The sequence below is a fragment of the Mauremys reevesii genome, linkage group 14 (genome assembly GCF_016161935.1).
Source record: "Mauremys reevesii isolate NIE-2019 linkage group 14, ASM1616193v1, whole genome shotgun sequence".
NCBI classification, from domain to species: domain Eukaryota; kingdom Metazoa; phylum Chordata; order Testudines; family Geoemydidae; genus Mauremys; species Mauremys reevesii.
The window spans coordinates 5,346,839-5,364,430 of NC_052636.1; the positions used below are offsets into that span (position 1 = coordinate 5,346,839).

General features: G+C 48.0%; 1 long non-coding RNA gene and 1 pseudogene across 1 annotated transcript; both read right to left on the bottom strand.

Moving 5' to 3' along the window:
* Positions 1-17,592, bottom strand: part of LOC120381418 — a 360,540-nt pseudogene that overhangs the window by 100,546 nt on the left and 242,402 nt on the right.
* LOC120381492 lies at positions 13,142-16,597 on the bottom strand. Its single transcript, XR_005588091.1, has 3 exons — positions 16,520-16,597; positions 14,634-14,676; positions 13,142-13,534 (listed from the first exon to the last, which is right to left on the bottom strand). It is a non-coding gene; the product is annotated as an uncharacterized LOC120381492 (long non-coding RNA).

The following is a 17,592-nucleotide window of genomic DNA, read 5'->3' on the forward strand; positions in this document are numbered from 1 at the left end:
GGGGTCTGGGGCTCTGATAGTTTGCGATGTTCCTTTTTGCATAGTCAGTTCTTTCCAGTTATTGTTTTACCCCCACCTATGCCAGGTGCCGCTCTCTTCGTAACTTGCTTCGGTTATTTCACTTCCAGTTTTTAAATGGGATCTAAGAATTGCAAAGCTGAATGAAAGATGAACAAACAGAATGTTTGAATGTTGGCCCAGAGCTGGTAGAACGGTACCTAGCGACGGTCGGCTGTAATGACCGGGTTCCCTACAGCGTTTTCTGGTGGGGCGGATAAAGCAACGTCAAAGAGCCAAATGCGCGTTTGAGGGCGAAAGGGCTCGTCAGGTGTTTGCTCTCTAAGGAGCATGTCACCGGCCAGGGCCTGCAGTCTGTCAGGAGAGGTGCGCTGGGGTGTATTTAGGAATCTGAAAATAAAAGGTGAAGACGGCTGGGTCACAATATCCAATGAAATCTTGCAAACAATTATACAAATGGACCCTACTGCTGTTAAAACAACATGGTATTAATACTGATTCAAAACTGACATTAAAATTAGGAGAGAAACGCATGAGAAATGAACTGACACCTACTTACCATTTCTTACTGCCTAAAATTTTGACACTCCCTCACAGCATCTTTTTTTCAAAGCCATGCACAGCACACAGTCAAGTTAATGAATGGAAGCACACCCATTATTGCCTGCTTTGTGCTGCATGAGCATCTGATTAAGCACCTAATTACAACTGTACCACTGTAAGTGGAAATGCATCAACCCAGCTTAGCTCCAAGGTGTTTAGATGTGAATGAAAAGTTTCTAAATTAAATACATGGCAGAATGGTTAATGGGGAAAATACACTGAAATGCCTCTACCCCGTCCTGTTGACTTGTTCTCCCAACTCCCCCATGAGTTCTGGCCTCTTGGTCAACTCAGCTCCCAGTCCCACATCAGCTGTGCCGTGTCCCAACCTAACCCATTTCTACTGCAATTCTTCACCCTCCTCATCCAGGCAGGGGGTTGGCGCTGCAGCCCCTAAGGTACCTGCGTTAATCACTGTCTCTCATACTGGGGCTATTTAGATTTCAGGGAATGATTTCTCAGAATTACTGACTCTGGGAGGTGGGAGAGAGGAGAGGCTGAGAGAGCGTTTGCTCTTACGGCCACGTTCAACTCTGGTAGCCTCCATGTTACCTCATCCTCCACCCTCCCCCATGTCTCTGCTCATGTCAGTTTCACCTGATTATAATGCCACTGGCTTCAGCAGAGCTCCTAGACAGGAGCTGCATCACGAGGGGGTTACAGTACTGAGAGTGAAATACATCACAGGGAGGGTGTAATTATCCTGAAGTGAAACATTCCAGTCTAGGAAGTGAAAGACTTCAAGTACTTCATTACTTAAAATTACGCTTGAAAGGATTGGATTTTTATTAATAAATTGCAGTAAATGTTAATTTCACTGTACACACACACACAGATGAAAAAATATTGATATAGGTAATATACAGAAATGCTTCTGGAGAAAGTGGAGTTTGATTTAAGGCTATTTACACTGTATATTTTGGGTATGAGATTGACAATTTCTCTTTGAACAGTTCTATGATTTGGCTTTTGGACTCTCAGCAGTTACTGTTATTAAATAATTGTTGTCTGACGACCCCCATAACTTCCACAGCTCTGAACATTGAAATTGTAAACATTGAAAAAAGGGTTTAAAAATAAATCTCTATCTCTTGAAATTAAAAGAAAGAAATAGACACAATGAATTTTGTCAAACCCACTTAACAGCAATTGCAATATGCTAGGGGATGGAAATTCACAACTAAGGCACCAACCTTAATTCTGCCCTGTAGGGAGACCAGGCAATTGCCGTAGGGCTACGAATTAGGCATTTTAGTGTATATCGTTCCAGATTACAAATCGGTGTGATCTAAAGACACATGAAATCTTTTCCTCAGGATATCACCGTCACTGGGTTGTTTCTCTTAGTGGTAATTCCCAGAAGTGAACAGATTAGTAACATTATCAGTTATGAAGTGGCCATTTCAGATTCCTGGGGAGTGTTGTATTTTGCACTAGGGGCCAGGTCCTTGGAGAGACGGAACCTTGGTTTCATTTTAACTTCTCCATGCTCAGCAGCTTCTGGAATTTGGTTCAAAGTATTTACATGTTTCCCTGCCCTGTTCTTAAAAGTGCTGCTTTAGAAAGTGGAGAAGGGCAGGAACTGACTGCAGGATCAGTAGCCGAGTCCCTTAGATATTTATAGCTCATCAGAAGGAGGACGGGGATTGGTGGGTGTCTGGGGATTTAATAATAAACACACAAATATCATTGTTCTTAGTGAATTTTCATCTTCTAATTCCCATAACCCACTAATTATCCCTGGCTGCCCCCGGCAGTCTGGGGAGGGAGAACTGGAACCGAAGGCACAAGCATCTTTCAGTGGCTGACTCAAAGTCACCCAGAGTCAGTGATGAGCTGCAGCCGGTTCGCAATGGTTCGCGGGAACCGGTTGTTAAATTTAGACGCTCTGTTAGAACCGGTTGTCCCACCTGGGACAACTTGTTCTAAAAGGGCATTTAAATTTAACAACCGCTCCCTGCTGTGGCCCCAGCTCACCTCAGCTCTGCCTCCACCTGCTGCCATGAATGCTCCGCCCTGCTTCTCCTCCCGCCCCTGCTTCCCGCGAATCAGCTGTTCGCGCGGGAAGCCTGGGGGGGCTGAGAAGCAAGCAGGCTTCCCGCTTAGGAACAGGAAGATGGAGCTGAGGTAGGGGTAGAGGGAACGAGGAGGGCCATGCGCCCCGGCCGGTCTTCAGCCGCGGCCCTGCCCTGCCCGGCTCTGGCCGCGGCCCTGCCCAGCCCCGCGGCCCTCCCGGCCGCCTGCCTGCCCCGTCCCTCCCGGCCCGCGTCCCTCCCCAACCCCCCGGCTCCGCCGCCGGCCCTGCCCAGCCCCGCGTCCCTCCCCGGCTGCCTGCCGGCCCCGCGTCCCTCCCCGGCCCCGCGTCCCTCCCCAACCGCCCGGCTCTGCCTCCGGCCCTCCCCGGCCGCCTGGCTCCGGCCACGGCCCTCCCCGGCACCGCGGCCCCGGCCGCCCGTTTCCGGCCGTGGCCCTCCCCGGCCCCGCCGCAGCCCAGCTCCGGGCCCAGTGGCGGCCGCCACCTCACCTACCCAGAGGCCAGGGTCCGGGCGCGACGGCGGCCCTGGCTGCCCAGCTCCGGCCCCGTGGCTCTGGCGGCGGCCCTCCCCGGCTCCGGCTGGCCAGCCGCCTGGCTCCGGCCACCCGGCTCCCACCGTATCCTCCGGCCACGCGACTCCTGCCCTGGCCCCGCGTCCCCAGGCTCCTGGCTCCAGCCATGGCCGGACTGTAGCACCGCCAGCCACGTCCAGGCAGCACGGTAAGGGGGCAGGGAGGGGGTGTTGGAGAAAGGGCAGGGGAGTGGATAGGGGTGGGGAGGAGTGGATAGGAGTTGTGGGGGTCAGAGGGAAGGGAAGAGGGGGATTGAATAGGGGCAAGGGTCCCGGGAGGGCAGTCAGAAAGGATCAGGGGTTGGATGGGGGCGGTGGGAGGCAGTCAGGGCAAGGGTTCCAGGGGCTGTCAGGGTACAGGGAAGGGGGGTGGATGGGGCAGGGCTTCCTGGGGGGGGGCATGATCCCTCCTGGGGTGAGGAGGGAACCGGTTTGTTATGATTTTGGCAGCTCATCACTGCACAGAGTGAATTTCACTTCACTGGATAAAGCCCTAGTTGCTGAGCTCTGCAGAGGGGTGGGGAGGTGAATTCCATCCCCCATTCTTGGGCATAGACCCCTTCCAATTCTCACCCTGACCTCAGACACTACCCCACCTTCCCTGCAGTGATGGACCCACTTGATGCTGCCAGAGCCATCTGCCATGGGAGCTAGAGAGGACAGAGGCCCAGCTCCAGAACTGCTCCCCCTGCCCACAGCTCCCAAGCTGTGCTAGAGTTGCCCTGACTTTCCAATCTGCAGATCAGTCCAGGTGTCCCCAGCCCGTGCACCCACCACACACAAACTTTGTCACAACAAACATCCCAGGATTGGGAAAGACCATCTGGGGCTGGCTGCAGCCTCCCGTTGCTGCTGTGAGGGGAATGGGGTGGCCCCTCATAGAGGACACAAACAGACCCAGGGGCAGAAGGGAAATGTAGTTTCTTCTAGGGGTTTGAAATGTTTGGTTTAGAGTCCTGAGCTCTGTCTTCCTGTTTGTCTCCTCCTGCCACTTTCAGATCTCTTGGAGAGACAAGGTGGGTGCGGTAATTGTTTTAAAACCAATTAAAAATACCTCTTTGCTGTCCTGGGACCAACATGGGTACAACAACTTTCCCCTCTGTACCCCCTCCCCATCTCACCTCCCCCTCAGCTGAGACTGTCCCATGTGATAGGAGAATAAGGGTTCAGTCCTGTCGCTGGATTGGGTCTTGCCAGCGCTAATGGGAGTGAAAGCCTGTGTGCATTAATGGCAGCAGCAGCTCTGGGACTCGACACATAGGGAGCAGAGATGGGAGTGAGCAGGTTGTGTTTGTGCCAGGTGTGAATTCTCAGGTGGGAATTCTGCACCGCACGTGCACGCACAGAATTCACGTCCAGCGCAGAAGTTCTTTTTTTTGGCTTGAAGAAGATACATTCTGCCTGAGAAGTGCTGCAGTTCTGCCTTTCACCCACCAGAGGCCCCTGTGGCACCAGAACAGGCAGCAGCCAGCGGGGTTCATCTTGGTGGGAATTTGTTGCCCCGAGCTATACCCCAAATGGGAGGAGAGTTAGTGGGTGCAACCGGGGAGAGTCCTGAGACACAGCTGCCGCTGGGGGTGGGGACAGGGTGGTCATTCTCGACTCGCAAGAGGGTGTGGAAAGGGCACAGGAGGAGGAAGTGTCCCCTATGGAGACTGCCCAGCCCCAGGTTATCCAGTCCCAGACGCTTCTTCCCCACCGCACTCCCAAACCTCTTCACCCTCCAGCCATCAGTTGCCAGGCTTCCTCGCTGCTCGCCCTTCCTGACTGCAGAGACCCTCTGAGCCAGTCGTGTGTCAGGGCTCAGCCCTCTGGCTGCGTCCTCAGGGCACTTTCTTCCTCTCTCAGGGCACCGTGCCACAGGGACCCCACAAATCTACATTGCTCAGGCTTTGGCTTCAGCCCCGGGTGGTGGGGCTCAGGGCCCTGGACTTCAGCCCCATGTGCTGGGACTGGAGCTTTCTGCCCTGGGCCTCAGTGAGTCTAATGCTGCCCTTGCTTGGCCCCTGCCCTGAAACCTGCTAGTGGCCTCCAGGGGGCCCAGGACCCCTGGTTGAGAACCACTGCCTTACCCCACGAATCACAGCAATGTTCAGGTTACTGCCAGTCATAGAATCCTAGAATATCAGGGCTGGAAGGAACCTCAGGAGGTGTCTAGTCCAACTCCCTGCTCAAAGCAGGACCAACCCTCAACTAAATCATCCCAGCCAGGGCTTTGTCAAGCCTGACCTCATGCCAAAGGGCCAGTCACTTCCTGAGGTCAATTGAATCTTAGATCTCACAACAAAGACAATACTTGTAGCCAGTCCTGTAATAACCTGTATTAAGATTTATTTAAAAGGAAAGGAGAGTTGTTTACGAAGTTAAAGCAGGTAATCCTATAGATGCAGACGAGTTACAGTCTTAAATTTCAAAAGGTAAAAGAAGCTTCTATAAGCAAGCTCTGCATCTTTTTTAGCACTAACCCAGGCTAATCAGCTGGGGATCTCATACTTATGCCTAGAAACTTTATCCCCCCAGAGTCCAAGCAGCTACAGATCATCAGTTCCTTCTATATGGGGTTTTTCATCCCCTTCCTGCCATGTGCTCTGAGCTGCAAACTCAGCTAATGGGAAGTCAAGAGCACAACAACAGTCTTTTGTTGTCTTTAACATCCCATAATAGTCTATCTGGTGTTAATGAACCTTTCCTGCCAGGCACGGTGTAATGCATTCGGCTGTCAATCAACACTCCACCTAGGTAAAGTCTCTCTCCTCTGGTGATTTACAGAGCCACAGAGGCTCCCAATGCAACTAGTCAGATATTAACCCAGGCAGCAACTCACAAGCATTCAATAAAGTGTAAACGCATTCTTATAATCCTAATACCTAATATTAACACAGGTGAGTCAAACTGATTCCACTGTGTGTTTGTCCCTGTTCAATGAAGACAGGGGCTTTTGCAAGAGCTAACACCTCATCTGCCAGTGTCACAGGCAGGCTGGACAGAGATGGTGTCTCTAGCCTCTGTTTGCCAGAAGCTGGGAATGGGTGACGGGGATCACTTGATGATTCCGTGTTCTGGTCATTCCTCTGAAGCACTTGGCATTGGCCGCTGAGCTAGATGGACCATTGGTCTGATGCAGTGGGCAGCTCTTATGTTCTCATGTTCACAGTCTGTAGGAGGAGTATCTACTCACTTGGACTCCTGGGAGCCACAGAAAGGAACAAGATGTGCTGAGGCAAGAAGGCCCAGTCTCAGAGCCCCGGGTCACGCTTCTCAAAGGCTAAAACTAGGCCCAGCCCATGAAGGGGCACTGCCAGAGAGACTGGATAAAGGCTGGAGCATCAAACAGCTTTGTAAACCTGAGAGAGCTGCCTTGGGGACAGTGACAGGGAGAATCCCCAGAGTGACTCCTTTGATTCTGCTCGTCTCTGGCCTTTGGTTCTTAGAATTATAGAACTGGAAGAGGCCTTGAGGGGTCATCTAGGCCAATCCCCTACACTCAAGGCAGGACTAAGTATTATCTAGACAATCCCTGACAGGTGTTTGTCCAGCCTGCTCTTAAATATCCCCAGTGATGGAGATTCCACAACCTCCCTACGCTATTTGTTCTGGAGTTTAACCACTCTGACAGTTAGGAAGTTTTTTCCTAATCTCCATCCTAAATTGCCCTTGCTGCAATTTAAGGCCATTACTTCTTGTCCTATCCTCAGAGGTTAAGAACAATTTTTTCTTCCACATCCCTGTAACAACCTTTTATGTACTTGAAAACTATTATCATGTCCTCTCTACTCCAGACTAAACAAACCCAATTTTTCCAATCTTCCCTCATAGGTCATGTTTTCTAGACCTTTAATCATTTTTGTTGCTCTTCTCTGGACTTTCTCCAATTTGTCCACATCTTTCCTCATATGTGGCTCCCACAAATGGACACAGTACTCCAGTTGTGTCCTAATCTGCACAGAGTGGAGTGGAAGAATTACTACTTGTGTCTTGCTTACAGTACTCCCTCAAATACATCCCAGAATGATGTTTGCCCTTTTGCACTGTTGACTTATACTTGTGATCCACTCTGGCCCCCAGCTCCCGTTCCGCAGTGCTCCTTCCTGGGCAGGAATTTCCCATTTTGTACGTGTGCACCTGATTGTTCCTTCCTAAATGAAGCACTTTGCATTTGTCCTAATTGAATTTCATCCTATTTACTTCAGGCCTTTTCTCCAGATCATTTTGAATTTTAATCATAGAAGATCAGGGTTGGAAGGGAACACAGGAGGTATCTAGTCCAACCCCCTGTTCAAAGCAGGACCAATCCCCAGACAGATTTTTGCCCCAAATCCCTAAATGGCCCCCTCAAGGATTGAACTCTCAGCCTTGGGTTTAGCAGGCCGATGCTCAAACCACTGAGCTCTCCTTCCCTGGCCTATCCTCTAAAGCACTTGCAACCCCTCCCAGCTTGGTATTGTCTGCAAACTTGGTAAGTGTAACAGAGGATGTTACTGGGAGGGTTTCACTGTGTCTCAGAGGGTCACACCCTGGTGGGAGGAGCCTAGGCCTGTACTGGGATAAGGTCACTCTGTGCTTCACAGTGTGGCAGAACCTAGAGTGTCCATTAGCAGGGAAAAATCGGGGGAATCTGCATGTGGAATGGACAAAAGCCCCCTCTGCATTCTCTCACATTGCCCTTCTCGTCCTGGCAGGCTACAGATTAACGTCCACGTTTTGCTCCAGATCATTTCATCCTCCCAAAGGGAAGGAAATGGCTGCAATGGAGCTGGCTCAGGTAAGGTATCAGGGAGCTGGTGGTGGGTTCTGCTTGGAGGGAGAGAAGCAGTACATGCATAGGAGGGTAGGAGCTGCTGGGGGTGGTGGGAGGCAGGAAATATCTCAGGTGGAGAAAGGGAAGGGACAGGATGTGACAAACCTGCTGAGAGTTGTGTACTCTAGGGTGTGATGGGTTGTCACCCCGGGGTGCAGCCTGGGGGGCTGCTGGGAACCGCTGTGCCCTCTAACCCTCAAGCTGGGCTGGCCCTTCTCTCACGGCTTTGCTGGAGATTCAGCCAGCCTCTCCAGGTACTGTTATCACCCAACATGACAGTAGGTGGCGCCATACACCCAACTAAGCTACCTGAGTGCTTTACCTGAGCTGCTCAAGACAGATAGAGACAACAGCCAATTTCCCAGCTCCCCAGCCTTGCACACCTGCTGTAGTATAAATTCAGAATTATCCCATCTTATAGTGCACAGGGATCTCTGTAATGTCAGCTCATTCATATAGTTCCCCTTCCCCTCGATATGGGAGAGATATTCACAACAAGCCTGTGCTAACCAAGCTCAGCTTTTCCCCAAACACTCACTCAAAATGCACTGATTAAGATAAAGCATAAAACAAGTTTATTAATGGCAGAAAGGTAGATCTGAAGTAATTATTGTTAGAACAAAAAAGGAGCCGGTTGATCCAGAGGCGGATATGAATACAGGCTTCTCTATTGCGTTACTTGTTCCCCTGGACAGCTATCGAGTAAGCACTGGATTAGTTACATCACATGCCTTTTATCTAAGTTTGTATGTAAACACCCACATCCGTTACAACACCCCAAAACCCCTTATTAAGTAGTAGAAACGCTCATACAATTAGTATACCCACCCCTATCCACTGTCACAGTATTACACATATCATAGAGGCATTTTTACCTTGAAAATACCGTTCTTTGCAATAACGTGTTGCCACAAATTTCCCTAAACAGCAGTTCTCAGGGTATGGAGGAAGGGTCAATGAGCAGTTCTCGGGGAGGGAGGAAGGGGCCATAAGCCAGGGCTTGTTTATGTAGCTGGGAAAGGAAGGGAGGGGGAGGTAACATTTCTTTTACCTTCTTTCACACAAAGGACATTCATTCCAACAACTACATTTCTCATACAGCTACATCAATGTCAATTCTTACAAGCAACAGAGAGAGGAAAAATATGGCAACTTATTTGTTAAGCAAAGAATTCCTGCCTGCTTATGCCTTTGTCCCTAATGCATGTCAGCACATTAGCAGCTTCCCAGCTCTTTTACTGAACCCTAACGTATCCCAACAATTCTAAGTGATAGCAAACAGATCAAAGCCGATTACTTAGCAGATAACCAAAAGCTCAAACTAAGCCTAACATACTATCTGGATAGAATTTGAATTAGCAATTTCTCACCCTGACTGATGATACAAGCAGTCCCCCAAGTTTCCATACACAAGCTAGAAATCCCTTTACCCTGGGAGCAGCAGTTCCCCCAGTTCAGTCTTTGTTCCTCAGGTGTTTCCAGGAGTTCTCTTGTGTGGGGAATGAGGCCAAGAGATGATGTCACACCCCATCTTATGTAGCTTTTCCATATGGCGGAACCATTTGTTCCAAACTCAGTTCCCAGTCCAGTTTGTGGAAAAATACAGGTACCAAAATGGAGTTCGTTGTCATGTGGTCTAATCACATGTCCTAGCATGTCCTGCTGAGTCATAGTAGCCATGACTCATAGGCTGGCTGAAACAATCACAGGAAGGCTAAGCTTTTCCACGGTCCATTGTCTTTGTTGATAAGCCATCAGCTCTGTCTGGCTTCTTCATTGTTGTACCTGAAAGGCTCGTTGTGGGTGTTACCCAGAGTAAGCACATTTGAAATACATATACAGAGTCAATATCCATAACTTCAAATACAAACATGATCCATGCAAACAAATAGGATAATCATATTCAGCACATGACGCATCTTGCACAAAATGCATCATAATTATGTCCTAATCATATTATAACGATACCACTATGCTGAATATGGGGTGTAGTGTCAGATAGGGCCTAATTTCAAGGCACGGGATTTGGGAATGGAACTTCTCCTCTTTGTGGAACAGGAAATAACCCTCCAGCCAGGGCTGGGAAAACTTCCCAGACTCCCAGTGCTGGAGCCTAAATCTACTGCCACTTCATTAGTTACCACCACCCGCAATCTTTGTGATACTGCAAACTTTATCCGTGATGATTTTATATTCTGTTCTAGGTCATTGATAAGAATGTTAAATAGCACACGGGCAAAAAGCAATCCTTGTGGGAACCTGCTAGAAATAAATCCACTCGACCATGGTTCCCCATTTACCATTCCAGTTTTTAATCTATTTAATGTATGCTGTGTTTATTTTGTATCATTCTAGTTTTTTAGTCAAAATAATGTGCTGAATCAAGTCATATGCCTTACAGAAGTCTAGATATATTACATCAATAATATTAGCTGCAACCAAACTTTTGATCTCATCTAATAAGGATATCCAGTTAGTTTGATAGGATCTATTTTCTCTAAAACTTTGTTAATAGGTACTAATTATATTACCTTCCTTTAATTCTTTATTAACGAAATCCAGTATCGACTGCTCCATTATTTTGCTCAGTATTGATATCAGACTGACACTCTTGTAATTATCTGGGTCATCTCTTTTACACTTTTAGTATTGGCACAGCATTAGCTTAATTCCAGTCTTCTGGAATTTCCCCAGTGTTCCAAGTCCTAATTACAATCAACATTAATAGTCCACCACGCTCCTCCACCAGGTCTTTAAAAACTCTTGGATACAAGTTATCCAGACCTGCTGATTTAAACATGTCTAACTGTAATAGCTGCTGTTTAATGTCCTTGTGAGTTCTTGTTGGAATGGAAAGAGTGTCATCGTCAACATCTTATGATACGCGTACAGCATCTGTTTTTCTCCAAATCCAGGAGAGATTGAACACTTATTGAACACTTTTACCTCTTCTGCATTATTTTTGATAATTCTGCCATTTCCGTCTAGTAATTTATCACTACCATTGTTAGGATTAATAGACTTTTCAAACCTTCCTTCTTATTTTCATTGATTGGTCATTGATTTCTGATAGCTTCCCTTACCAATTTTCTACAGTTCTGACCTTCTAACTCAGGGGTGAGCAACCTTTCAGAAGTCTTCATTTATTCACTCTAATTTAAGGTTTTGAGTGCGCCAGTAATACATTTTAAGATTTGTAGAAGATCTTTCTCTGTCTATAATATATAACTAAACTATTGTTGTATGTAAAGTAAATAAGGCTTTTAAAATGTTTAAGAAACTTAATTTAAAATTAAATTAAAATGCAGAGCCCCCCGGACTGGTGGCCAGGACCCTGGCATTGTGAGTGCCACTGAAAATCAGCTTGCGTGCTGCCTTCAGCACCCGTGCCATAGGTTGCCTACCCCTGTGTGCCTACCCTGTGTGACGTTATTGATATAAACTGGGACCATATAGAACATGGTTTGCAACCAAGGTCCTGTAGTGGCACCAAATCTTAGGTAAACGGGGGTCATCTAAGGTGTCTAAGACCAGGTTATGGGTTGCTGGTTATTGTAGTAACGGGAAACAGAGACGGTGTTGCAGTGAGGCGTCCTGGTATAGTCCCAGACCGCTGCTTTTATTCTCTTTCTTACAGACTGGTTCTCAGCATTACATGATTGACATCACACAGGTTACTTATTACTATATGATTGATACACCTGTTTACTTCATTCTGATTGGTAAAGGTTGGTTCCCATCACCGGCTTCACCGGGCCATTGTCTAGTGACTAATGATAGCATAACAGAAAGTGCATACTATACTGTTCTAATGAACGGTTCAATGGAGATACAGTGTGGCTTGCCAGCACTTGTACCTACATCTCACCCTTTTTTGTTTTGTTAACATGACTAATACTTACGAGGGGGCCCTGGGTTAGTCCACGGACAGCCCTTAATGAAGAGAGAAACTAAAGAGGGGACGCACTGAATGCCACAGCAAAACAGCACGAGTAACAGTACAGTGAGTCCCCCAAAGGTGACAAGCTGATGCAACCACCCAGTGTTAGGAAGCCATGAGGAGAGCCAATCCCACCATCCCCCGAAGGGGTCTGGATTGTATCTGATTTGATCTGTTAAATTTTTAATTATCTTGAGTTGATTTTCAACTGAATGATGATGATCAGAAATATTAAAGCAACACATATCATTAACCTTTTCACACCCATAATGATGCAGCATAAGCAAATAATCTATAGCCGCTCGATTTTGCAACACCCCATGACGGATGTCGTCCTGCTCATCATTAAGGAGGGCTATAGCGGTAGATGTGGCATTTAAGGCCTTAGTGGCCGCGCAAGCCAAACCATTAATTCGCATACTATTTCCCGAGGCCAACCCGGGGACCCCGACAAGAGAAACAGCCAAAGCAACAGTCTCGGTTTTAGAAAGTAAATGTACATGGCTATCACAGGAAGCATCCAAAGGGAGACTGCGACTAACTCGCAAATTGTTTGACAGTTGCCTTTTGGTTGGTAATATGAGCGCAAGTCGGCTTAGGCAACAACAAGTGCCATCACTAAGATTGGCGGGCATATAATTGAAAGTATATCCTGAGCATGTCCAAAACCACCCATCCGGTAGCTGTACATGCTTATATAAATAGGAGATATTTGTCACAGCAGAACAATTCATTGCTGGAGCAGGAAAATGCTTACAATTACTCATGGTACAATTAGTCATGCGGGCACAGGTTATATTATGTGTGGCAGCATAGGGGGTGCGAAGGGCGAGCGCATTCCTTGGTCTACGAGGTGTTTGAGGTCCCCAATTATGATAGCCAGCATAGCCCAAACCATGAATAGTGGAATTGGGCTCCAGACTGGAATAAAACCAAGTAGCATTTTCAACATCATTAGGATTATGGCATACAGGAATCAGACAGGTACCTAAAATGTCTCCCACCGTAACTTGCTGGGAGAGGCAAAAGGATGTCTGATTTAAAGTGTGAATAAATGTCTCCCACACATTGGTGGAAGGGAGAGGGGTTGCAACACCATGCAAACACAGAACGGTCACACAAATGTACATAATCCAGCAAAGAGAATTAGCATTTAAGCTGGCTATTAGCGCAAGAAAGTAATTTTCTGTAGTCTTATCGGCCTTAGTTTGCTCTAATACATATTCAGCTTGCTGTGATAAAGCTTTGACTTGTCCCCAAGTTATGGCAACGTTGGGTGTGCCACGCTTTCGAGCCTTGTCAATCTTGTCCACCCTCTCCGTCAGGGTCAGGCTGAAATCCGGAATGGGATTCTTTGGCCCCTGATGCCAGGCCATCTCTCCACGGCTTTACAAAGCGAGCGGGAACCCATACAGGGCCGGTTTCAGTTGACACTGCTGCGTAGCCCCGGCCCCAGGTGATGAGTGGCACAGGCAGGCTCCACTCTGGTCCTGGCAACTTGCGATATATCACCTTCGGCGCCGGAAGGGGCTCGGTCTGTCTATAATGGCGCTGGGCTCTAGATAAAAACTGATTATTAAACAAGGTTAAATTTAAATGATTCAGTGTAAACAAGACACGAGCTAGCCATTCTTCCTTATCTGGTAAGGATAGGGGCACTCCTCCTTTTTGTTTTTGTTTAGTAAGGGCCTCCTTTAGGGTGCGGTTAGCCCGTTCAACAATGGCCTGACCCCGGGAATTATAAGGAATGCCGAATTTGTGGAGAATGCCCCACCGGGCACAAAATGCGCCATGGCGGAGGAACAGTAAGCAGGGCCATTGTCGGTTTTCAACTCAGCGGGGCTGCCCATTACCGCAAAACTGCGAATCAAGTGATTACAAACATGTTTGGTAGCCTCCCCTTTTTGGGCAGTTACCCAAATGTAACCAGAAAACGTGTCGACAACAACGTGCAGGTATTTCCAAGGGGAGAAAGGGGGAAAAAGGGTGACATCCATCTGCCAAAGTTGATTGGCTCCGAGACCACGGGGATTCACCCCTATGGGAGGACCCTGTGGGTTAAGCTAACTGATAATCATGTGGTATAACATTCAGATTCGGGGTCCCACATTGAAGGGCTCCCATAGGTTCCATAATTTTATTTATAGCTCGGAGATCATGTAATAATCTCCAGCGTCCAGATTTTTTCTTAATAACAAAGACCGGAGTATTATATGGGCTAGTAGTAGGCTCAATATGTCCCTCGGTTAATTGTTCCTGAACTAATTCCTTAAGGGCTATTAATTTTTCCTGAGGGAGTGGCCATTGTTCAACCCACACTGGGACGTGGGTTTTCCATTCCAGGGGGAGGGCAGTGTGTGAAGAGCATTGACGTGTCATGGCACCACTAGGGAGGCTCCCAGCTGAGACAATAGGTCTCGCCCCCAGAGATTAATGTCAATTGGCAAAATGCACGGACGAATTTTTGCAACCTCTCGCCCCTCCTCACTATCCCATACTGAGAGCCAATTGGTGCTTTGTCGGGAAGATTGTGGGCCTCCCACTCCCCAAACAGAGGGGGAAACTTCGGAAGGCCAGGAAGGGTCCCAATGCTTTTGTGCAATTACTGAAACATCCGCTCCAGTGTCTAGCAATCCATAGAGCTCCTTACCGTTGATGATATACTTACGGGTCGGTTTGTGGGTTCGGATGTGTTGTAATACTGCAGCAATCTGTGGATGAAAAAGGAGACCTTGCTCCAGATTAACGCGAGTAGAAACAAATCCGCCGGCACGACTCACCTGGCTGGGTCCGGCCGGCGCTGTGTAAGGTAAGATTAGCAGTTGAGCCCAAGAGTCCCCCGCCTTTAATTTGAGGGGAAGGTGACTCCAAACTTGAACGTAGATAACTCCGGTGTAATCAGAATCGATAACTCCGGGCACAATCATAATAGACTGACTACTGGCAGAAGAACGAGGCAAAATTAACCCAAATGTGTCTGGGGGAAGCGGACCAGAAAGCTGCGTAGGCATGAGGAGTACGTCACCAGGGAGAGGGGATTGCATATCTACTGCATTAATAAGATCCAAACCAGCACTGCCTTGTGTGGCTGGTCGAGCAGCTGTGGCAGGCAAAGCTCCCTCCTTTAAACCGGGGCTGGAGGGGGGCCCGGTCGAAAGTTTCCCGAATTATCTGGGGTTGAGGAGCGACATTGATTAGCCCAATGATATCCTTTATTACATTTTGGGCACTTTTTAGAAGGACGGCCCCCGGTGGTGTTAGTTCCTCCCTTATGAGCACCACCTCCTGGGGCCCTGCATTCCTTTTTGAAGTGTCCAGGTCACTGGCAGTTAAAGCAGTTACCTGTAGGTTTGTTACCTTGACGGATTGCTCCTGCCAACAGTGCCATAGCGTGGGTCTGAGTGCCTACTTCGGCACATGCCTGCAACATGTCAGCGAGTGTGTAATTAGGGCGGTGAATGATAGTTTGGAGAATTTTCCGACAGTCAGCATTGGACTGCTCATACGCTAAGCGTAAAAGGAGTTCCGTCTGAGCATCTGGATTGTCAATTTGGCGTTGAACAGCCTCCTTGAGGCGATCAACGAAATGATGATAAGGTTCAGTAGCTTGTTGTTTAACATTTGTGAATGATCGAAGGGGCTTGCCAGAGGCTGGAACGCGCCTAAAGGCTCTTTGAATGCACATTGCCGTGCGGTGAAAAGATTCCATGGGCAATACAGATTGTTGTTCTATGGTGGCAAAAGCTCCTGTCCCATATATTTGCTCAGCAGTATTCTGCGCGTTACCGAGTGCTAGGGCTGCTAATTTAAACTCATTATCCCATACCACATATTGTGCAGGGGAAAGGATCATACGAAATAGATGTTTCCAGTCCTCCGGGATCATAGTATAACTATTAGCGATCCCTTCTATCATACCCTGCACATAAGTGGAACGCAGCCCAGACTCACGTACCGCTTTGTTAAGCTCCCGAAGAATTGAATACGGGAGGGTGGAGTGCCGAGCTACCACCTCACCTGCCTCATTGGGAGGGTCATAAGACAGGGGAAACATCAAAGGGATTTCTCCCTCCCATTCTTCCAATAAGGGGTCCTGCCCGCCGCTCGCCACGCCGCCAGGGCGGCACAGACACCACCCTCATGAACGGCCGACTGCCCCACGGTGTCCACCACTGGTGCAGAAGATTTTGGTGCTAAAAAAGGGGCTGGAGGGAGCACACGGGGATAGGCAGGAGGTGCCTCCACCGAGAGCAAGGGAGGTGCGGAGGGGACGCCTCTTTCGTAATCTCCCACCGCAGCTGAACAGTGCTGCCACAACAGAATATGTTGGATCTCGGCTCGAGGTTCCCTAAACAATGCCTCTCCGATCTTTATCCAATCGGAGTGATCTAGGGAGCCTCGGTTCGAGTACCATGGGCACTTATACTCAATCACTCGGAGCAATTCCTCCAAGTGCCGTAACGATACTGCAGTACACCCGTCCTGTTTGATAAGCTTCAATAACTCTTTTGCATGATCTTTTTGCTCAATAGATAAATCCCCCCCCATACTCACGAGGGAGCGCACTGCGCTGAGGTGCACCAAGGCTATGCCAGCCGATGAGTCGGGGGTCTTGTGTCTGGATCACGTCGGGTCACCAGATGTAGTAACGGGAAACAGAGACGGTGTTGCAGTGAGGCGTCCTGGTATAGTCCCAGACCGCTGCTTTTATTCTCTTTCTTACAGACTGGTTCTCAGCATTACATGATTGACATCACACAGGTTACTTATTACTATATGATTGATACACCTGTTTACTTCATTCTGATTGGTAAAGGTTGGTTCCCATCACCGGCTTCACCGGGCCATTGTCTAGTGACTAATGATAGCATAACAGAAAGTGCATACTATACTGTTCTAATGAACGGTTCAATGGAGATACAGTGTGGCTTGCCAGCACTTGTACCTACAGGTTATGATTATACTGTCTGTGTGCATGTATCATTTTGTAGTTGAAGTTATAAGTATTGGCTTTATACTGTCTGTATTTTGTATTTGTGCTCTGCTTCTGGGTGATATCCCAGACAAGTTGGTGTTAGCTCTGCCTAGCCTGCTTGATGGCCCATTAAGGACCATCAGCTACACAATTGACCCATGGAGAGAAGGCAGACACGCTTTGTGACTCAGCAAAGTGCAGGGACTTGTCCATGTGACCCCAGACTCCATTTTTCTGTAATGTTCCACAGTAAGGACAAAGAGGTTCTTACACCTGTAAAAGCCTATATAAGGCTGATGCGTCATCTCCATCTGGTCTTCAATCCTGCTTCTTACCTCTGGAGGGACTTTGCTACAAACTGAAGCTCTGCACAAAGGACTGACTGACCCATCCCTGAGGAGGATGTACTCCAGAGACTTGATTTGAACCTGCAGTTTATGCCATCACTGCTACAAGCCTGAACTAAGAACTTTGCCATTACTGTATGTAATTGATTCCATCTAACCGATTCTAGCTCTCATCTCTACCTTTTTCCCTTTATGAATAAACCTTTAGATTTTAGATTCTAAAGGATTGGCAGCAGCATGATTTGTGGGTAAGATCTGATGTGTATATTGACCTGGGTCTGGGGCTTGATTCTTTGGGATCGAGA